Source organism: Periplaneta americana, chromosome 16 (assembly GCF_040183065.1).
Source record: "Periplaneta americana isolate PAMFEO1 chromosome 16, P.americana_PAMFEO1_priV1, whole genome shotgun sequence".
Lineage (NCBI taxonomy): Eukaryota > Metazoa > Arthropoda > Insecta > Blattodea > Blattidae > Periplaneta > Periplaneta americana.
The window spans coordinates 179,289,907-179,298,500 of NC_091132.1; the positions used below are offsets into that span (position 1 = coordinate 179,289,907).

The 8,594-nt window shown below is 34.2% G+C and overlaps 2 non-coding genes across 2 annotated transcripts; both read right to left on the bottom strand.

The window, feature by feature from the left end:
• Positions 1 to 2,223: 2,223 nt before the first annotated feature.
• LOC138692294 (U1 spliceosomal RNA) lies at positions 2,224 to 2,385 on the bottom strand. The gene has a single exon (XR_011330047.1). It is a non-coding gene; the product is annotated as a U1 spliceosomal RNA (small nuclear RNA).
• Positions 2,386 to 5,941: 3,556 nt separating this feature from the next.
• On the bottom strand, positions 5,942 to 6,060 carry LOC138692317 (U5 spliceosomal RNA). The gene has a single exon (XR_011330066.1). It is a non-coding gene; the product is annotated as a U5 spliceosomal RNA (small nuclear RNA).
• Positions 6,061 to 8,594: the final 2,534 nt, after the last annotated feature.

Genomic DNA, 8,594 nt, shown 5'->3' on the forward strand with positions numbered 1-8,594 from the left:
ACATGTCATTTAAGTAGAATAATTCAATTCACAAGCATAAACAATTCATCAATTGTGTAGAAGGTATGAGTATGTAGAAATTTGGTTAATTCTTTTCTGAACCTTTTCTCGTTGTTCTTCAAATCTTTAAGATAATTAGGCAGTGCATTGAAGACTGTTATACATGAATAGCGAACTCCTTTTTTAAAACAGCTTAGACTAACAGAGGGTAGATGAATATCTGATTTATGTCTTGTATTAAAATGATGAATGTCTTGATTAGTACTGAATTTATCTTGGTTCTTAGTATACAGCATCATTAGGGAAAGAATGTATTCACAAGGTAAAGTCAAGATTTCTAAGTTTCGGAAAATATTTTTACATGAGGTCCTTTTATGCACACCGGCCATTATTCTTATAGCTTTCTTTTGTAAAACAAAAACGTGTTTAGCTTCAGACGAGTTACCCCAGAATATTAATCCATATTTCATTACAGAGTGAAAATATGCAAAGTATGACATTTTAAGTAAGTTTATATCACCAATAGTAGATAAGGATCTTAATGCATAACAGGCAGAGCTCAATTTACGAGTAATACATTCTATATGCGTTTTCCAGTTCAAGTGATTATCCAATTCTAAACCAAGAAACTTTGTGCTCATAGATTCTTTGAGATGAGTTCCATTTAATCGAATACTGTAGGAAACCTGAGCACTATTGTGTGTACTAAATTTGACTGCACTGGTTTTATCAACATTAAGTGCTATTTTATTTGCATGAAACCATTCATTCATTAGATTCAGCACTGTATTAGAAGTGTTTATAAAATGATCGTATTGTTTGCTTGAAATAATTACACTTGTATCATCTGCAAATAAAATTACATGGGATGAATTGTTTATGGTCAAGGCTAAATCATTAATATAAACTAGAAACAACAATGGACCTAAAATTGACCCCTGCGGAACACCATGTTTAATATTTCTAAATTCTGAATAAGTAGCTTTATGACTATTTGGTATATTTATTTCTACTTTTTGTTTTCTATTTGATAAGTACGATGTAAACCAACCCAACATCTCATCTTTAATACCATAAAACTTCAATTTTTTTTACTAATATACTATGGTCTACACAATCAAATGCTTTAGCCAAGTCACAAAAAATCCCACCTACATGTAGTTTCGAATTTATTGAATTTAGTATTTCATCCACCAAACTAAAAGCAGCATTCTCTGTCGATTTTTGTTTTCTAAATCCAAACTGTTCTAAAACTAATATATTGTTGGACTCCAGGTAATGATATAATCTATTATACATAACTTTCTCAAACACTTTTGAAAATGTTGTGACAAGCACAAGTTTTTGTGATATCTTCTCTGTTATCAAAGAACGACAAAAATGTTGTAGCATTATTTGTTGGAAACTACCCATATAAGTTCTGATTTGGAGAGCGAGGTTTAATGCGAAGTTTAAATTACACTTTGGTAAAGATGTGTTTCCAACATTTTAATAACCCACTGCGGGGTTTTCAGATTTCAGTACTGCCAATATAATATCTTTTTTATTATTTGTGAAATTGTAATATTTATTATTATTATTATAACTGTGCATTAAGAAAAGTAAAAATAAAAATTAATGATTTGTTTTTTTTTTTAATTATGTAATAGAGAGAACAGAAATTACATACCATATGTTTTAAATGTCATGTTAATTTTTTTAGTTGGCTACCATGTCTTTATAACTTTATGTACGAAAACAAAGTGTTGTATTCTGTCCTTGTAGTCAACAGCTGTTTAATTACTAACATTAAGCTTTTGAGTTCTGTCCGCGTGCACAGCAATTTTCCAAAATCGATTCGAATGTGCATTGCAATGCCATCTATAGATAAGAATGTGTACTATGTCATGCCTATGAGTGCGCCAGTGTGAGCTGCATGGTGAAGAGGGAGGGTACTGTACCGTTCGTTTGAATGACTCCTCAAAATGAACAAGAGTCAAAGAGAAGGCACGTATCAATGAACGACTCCGACTCATCATCACTGGTGACTGTTATTTGGAACATAGTATTTTTTCGGAACCGGAACCGTCGGAACTGTTCCGGGAAAAGAACAACTTCACCCATCACTACCGCGAACGAATCTGTATGTAAATTGGACAATTTCCCATCATTAATTCAAAATTCATTGATATTTTCTACAATACAAAACCACAACAAAAACGAACTTATAATGAGAGAATAATTCCGGGACAGCGCGAACGCAGTCCCGACTACCAAAAATTACGCGCCCGAGTTACTCACATTTGGAGCAATCGCAGGGGTCAACCCAACCGTAGTGCAATGGAAGGGTCTCACCCTGGGGGAACCGCCTTCATGATCACGGTAACCCCTACGCCAGGTAAGTATGCCGAGGTTTCCTCACTCAGCCCTCTTATGTCCACCCTACGTTCATCTACTCAGTGGATATCTCTTTACACATCATTAATATTTAATTAACTGTTGTAAATATAACCGAAAACCCTTCATAAAATCGTTGTAAAAAGTGTAATTATTGATTAATGCAATGTAGCTTGTCATAATATTTACGCAAAGTTCGCAATAAAAGTGTTATATCTATACTTTTATATTATTAGTATACATTAAATAGACGCTGCCATCTAGCGGCCAAATACGGTACTAGCCTAGTTTCGAGTTCTACCGTCAGATGTGAAGTTGCGTTCTGAAGTTCGTCTAAGTGGCGACGACCTCCCGGGTATTGATCCACTGATCAGAGACATTCCATCTGTATTTTTAAGTACCGTAGATAATTCCGTTATGACGCAAACATATTATTGTTGAACGCAGTTCTTTTCACTGTTAAGAATGGCGTATTTTCTGTTATGACGTAAACCTAATTGTTGAGTGTATTATTTTGACTGGCGACAATGTCACATTTTGAGTTATATCTCTGTACGAAGATAATTTTTGTACCAAGAATGTCACAAGTTGTAAAGTTAGTAAATAAATAGCTCTAAAAAAAAAGCACATTGTTTTTTAAAATTAATTCTATGTTCCCATATTAAAACAATAAGTTTCTTCACCCAAATATATCCCTGCCATATTTTAAAAGCATTTCTTACTATTTATTTATTTATTCTGGTGTAGTTAAGGCCATCAGGCCTTCTCTTCCACAACACCAGGAATACAAATACAATAACAGAAATAACAAGAAAAAAAAACACTATAAACGAAGTAAAGTCACGCAAAAATATACACAGGTTGCAGTCACACAAACTTTAAATGAGTGATTAAGTATAATTAATTGTATCCTAATTAACTAACATAAACAAGAAACTTGCGATTATAATCTGGAGTAAAAATACACAAATCAACACTTCTAGCAATATCTAAAAAGCATTAAACAAGACAAAATTTTTCAATTTAATTTTGAATTGTGATAAAGTCCGGCAGTCCCTGACATCATTAGGTAGCGAATTCCAGAGACGAGGTATTTCTACAGTGTAGGAGGATGAGTATAGAGACGTTCTATGATGAGGGATAGAAAGAAGTGCTTGATGTCGGTTTCGAAGAGTTGTAAGAAATTGAAAGCGCGATAAGAGATAATTCGGAGTAGAAGTATGCATGATTCTAAATAGAAGAGACAGTGAATGTATTGTTCTTCGTTCCTTCAGACGCACCCATATACTATAGTTATAAAGAAATGAAATCTTTAAATTGCTCCCCTGAAAAATCGTCATTTTTTAGATATGAGGTCATTGTATTTAATGAACGATATATCAACAATGTTATTTAATTTTATGTTATTTTTTCGACGGCCCCATGAAAGTCAATGTTGAACTTAACAGAAATAACCAACATTTGACTGTACAATATGCAATTTTAATATTATACACTGTTGTTTGATGGTATTTATTTTTATTGTTTTTTTTTTTTATAATTTAACGTCCATTTGTCTAATATTGATGTAGCCTATGTTTTTCTCCTGGTTGTGAAGGTTTAATAAGCAGACTTTGGTAATATCGGTCAAAGCGTGTGGATTTGTTTTCTTATGACTTATGAGCAAATGCATACCATACATACATTAATTATAAACTTATTTAGCGGTTAATAAATCATTACATTTATTCTGTATAGTAGATTAAACTCATGTTCATGACTACGTTTGGAATCTGATAGCTAGTAGCTACTTCAAAATGACGTGACGTTGTTTTGCGCTTGCATACTGAGTGATTAACAGAACTGCGCACATTCGTGTTTTATAACTTTAATATCGCGCAATGATACCGTTCACATTTCTCTTCACCAAGTTCACACACGATTCACGATTCGTTCATTCGGGCTGTGCTGTGTCAGCTGTGTGGTGTGCTGTAGATGCAGTGCAGCCAACTGTACCAGATAGGTTCCCACTAACTACTATAATCTCTCTACTATAGAATCTCCTAAACTGAATGCGAAAATCTGCCAGGAAATAATATTGTGTATTTAATTTTATAACTATGCTTACTGTGAAGAATTAATTTACTTGAGTCAATATGTATTGTAAAAAAAACTTAGAATTTTGACATAATCAAAGACGTTGACATAATTCACACAGCACTCAGCCAGCAGACGAATCCCTCTTCTATTTTAACACATATGGGACAAATACCTGTTTTGTGCATGAATTAACGTATACAATTACAATTTACTGCATACAAGCATATTTTCCAGCTTTTATGAAATTCAAATCTGTCAGAATCAGCAGAGAATTGGCAACACTGTGTAGATGTTCTGTAAATATTAATTTGTGGTCAATGGCAAAGGTTTGAATGGGTACTTCTACGTCACTTTTAAAACGTACCTCAACAAATTCCATTGCGCCGCATGTTGCAATCCCATCCAACTCCATAATAACCGAGGTTAAAAAAAAAAAAAGCCACTACAGTTCACATCGTTAAAATAGTTATTAATAATTTAAAATATCACTTCTTTGTCTTTCCTTTCACTGCCTCTCACAATTGTTCATGTTTTTGTTGAAAACTGAGTAGTGAGTACAATAGGTAGGCCCTAACTAAAATAACGCTTTACAAATTTTCACTCAAAAATAAGAGTTGTTCTACACTTTGCCACTCAGACGATTTATTGCATCCGTAATTGTGTGTCCTGCCTTGGAAAACACTCTCTCACAAGGCACAGATGTAGCAACAATAGAGAGCCGAGATTTTGCCAGTTTGTTTAAATCTGGATATACGGTACCTCTTATCTTTCATTCCACCAAGAAAGTGGGTTACCCTTTCTCGATAGCAGTGGTTCCTGTACAAATTTGTCGACCTCGATAATTGCCGATGCTTTGGGGTTTGGGTTTTTTTATTAAAAGAGAGCATAATTAACAGCTATAAAGATATGTATAGCTTAATATTTCATAAAATAATCGATTAAAATATTATCTTGCAAGAAAAGGTCGGTTGGTATGTTATTTATCTGCAATAAGGAAGGGAGAAGTTGTGTTTCAAGGAGACTTTTTTGTCCTAGTTGTCCTCCGCTTTATATGAAGGGACAGGGAGGAAATGAGAGAAAGAAGGTTATGTTCGCTATTCTCTCACAATAGCTTTTGGTCAGAACACATTGCTATGCCATCTGTTGACGATTTCGTTCACTACTTAGTGATACTGGCAACGAAGTGCGCACGAATGTGCGATATTGAACTACTTAGTTCCTATTAGTTCATTTGAACGACTCAAGTTCATGTGCGGGAACGAACTAGCTCTTGACAATGAACTATTTCGCCCAACGTTATTAAGTAGACATGATTACCAATAGATGTTCTTAAACTCGAAATATCAAGTACTGTACCGTAAGATTGTCATGTTTCGAATCAAAGCATCTGACAGCGAACGAAGCAGCAAAACTGCGCCGGTCTGCACTTTGCCTACCAGTAGAGGTGTCGACTGCACACTGCCACGCCATTGTGAAAAGTTTAAGCGGCCCAGCTTTCGCCGGGCACAACAAAAAATTGGTTAAAGACTCATCAGTTGTTCCCCTCCACGGAAATCTTTAGTAAAAGGCGAAAGATTTATACGATTTGAAGGGAAACCAGAGTATCAAATCTTTTTCCTTTGACGGTATTTACCCATGAATTGAAAGATATCGTCTGTGAGATATAACGTAACGAAGAAAGTAGCTGATGATTAGTACGTAAACGGTTTTTAAATTACACCAAAGAATGTATTAGTAACACGTTTCTCTTTTGATTACTTCTAAATTGTGTATATAATTTTCTCAAATATTACTTGAGAATGTCTCCAATGCTCATTCGATTACATTAATAAACTGTCCGCGCCATCTCTTGCCGAATAATTCAACTGCAGTTCTGAGGGCGAAGAATAGCTTCGATACTGAACTCTACAGTCACGACCTATAGGCCTACATCTAATTTCGTGCATATGATTGTTTTATACAATTTTGCTCGTTTTATTTCCTTTTCGAGAAAAAATGATTTTTATATGTAAAATTCCTCAGCGTATTTTGGGAAAGCCATCGGTTTAATTCCCGATATGTTCAGTCGGTTTAAGAGAGTAGTGTATTATGATAACAAATGATTTAAATAATTTTAGTTTTGTATATAAATTTGATCCGAAGAAATGTAACTTTTCGTTCTGCAAAAGGAAAATCACGGAATTCTTCTTTTCATTCTCTATATTTCAAGTTATGACATTGTGTGTGACGGTTAACGATGTAACGATCCCCACAGTAGGTTTTCACCTCACGACGAAGAGAGATCTACTCTTCGAAACGTTGTGCTACAATTTTTTAAAATCAGCAATGAAAACAGTCCTAACAACTCAACCATTACGGGAAATAACAATTATAGCAATCAGACGGAAACATAAAGCTTAACGCTTAGACTGCCAGAAAGGATACCGCGTCTCCAAAAGCATGCGGGACTAAAGTAGGCTACATAAAACACGATGGCAGTCAACGTGTAAAGACTAAAGCAGGCATCTCAATTATTATTGATGCCCACAGGTGCAAGCGCGCGCTTTACAGCCCAGGAGAGCCTGAGCGCTTTACAGCGGAAAGGAAAGAGACAGACGAAAGAGGTGGTATATGCAGCTTGGTCGAGCTATATTCAGGGATGGCCAGCACTGATTCAATAGATAAAGGGAAGAGAACTTATTAAAACTGTATCCATGGTAATTTTTAGATTTGCCTGAGAAGTATAAGTGCATTGTAAGAATGTAAGTTTTAATTTTAATGCTCATTTTTCACAAGTTTGATTTTTTTTATTCAAAAGAAATATTTTCTCAACTTTTCGTATAGAAAAGTGAAATTTTCAGGTATAGGCCTATTTATTTAGTAGCCTTACAGAATGTTTTCGTAAATCTAATATACCGTATATAGGTATTGCTGAAGATAGTGTATTGAAAATTTTGAAAATATTCGCATGGAAATTGTTTGTAAGGAAATGAATTAACAAAGCAACTACTGTTACATCATAAGCAAAAGATACGTGTCCATGTGTTGTAAAAATGTCAGCTCTATAGCTCCAGAAGATTTCGAGAAAATAATTTAATATTCTGATGATAGGAAGTTGCTCACAAATATCACCTTAAAAGCATAATGCGATAAGAGTTTTGTTATGTACTATTAGTTACACTTAAAACAGATACAGTACCTAGATAACTTTGCTTTGTACTGTACTATTGTTTTGATTAGTTTATTGATTACTTTTCTAAGGCTAAAGATACCATCAATATAAATTCCAACTTATCATGTCATACTCAATCTCTTTCTTTGGAATATCACTTTCTTTATGAATGATGTGTTTCATCCACTTAATACAGTATAATATTATACTACTATGGAATTTAAGTGAATATTCCTTCTTAACTTTCTATGATGTTTTTAAGATTTAAAACACAAGTGCAATATTAAGAAATCAGTGTTAGTACTTTTGTTTTACAGACAATATAGATAATATTGAATAGAAAGAAGCCATATAAAAATAACGACATAAAATTTCACGTTCCGTTTGAAGTTCGTGCACCACTGTTTTCTTAATCCAACAGGTTGCTTATTCATATATACAAACCTTCCTCTTTCCATACTTAGCGCTTGCTGCCCGCGCACGACGTCAAGGTCAGAAAAATGCGCTTGCTTTGACATCACTGGACTAAAGTTAGGAGTAGAGCCCTGCGTCTCAATACACGTTAGGTATATGGCGACCATAACTAGCTTCGTTTGGTACTGGAGACAGTTTCCCCCGCATACTCCGGTACTGCGTGTTTGCATCTGTTTATTGGTGTTGCCTGTCTGTGTTAGTCGTTGAACAACAAAAACAGTACTCATCTACAAAATCCCACTTGGGTTTAATGAGAATAATAACAAAGTACTTATTCAAAGGCAGCTTATATGTATGAGTAATATAAGACTATTTTTTTTTGGGATAGACAAAACTCGAAAATCTTCAGGAGTCAACCTTTTTTTTTTTTTTTTTTTTTTTTTAGAAATCAGCATATTTTGTCCACATATGCAATGAGAAAACCATTCGAGGTAAGATAAAGATACATTTGCTAAAATAATATATTAAATAAGATTAAATATCTAGCCTATGGAATGCAAATAGACGCATTTAG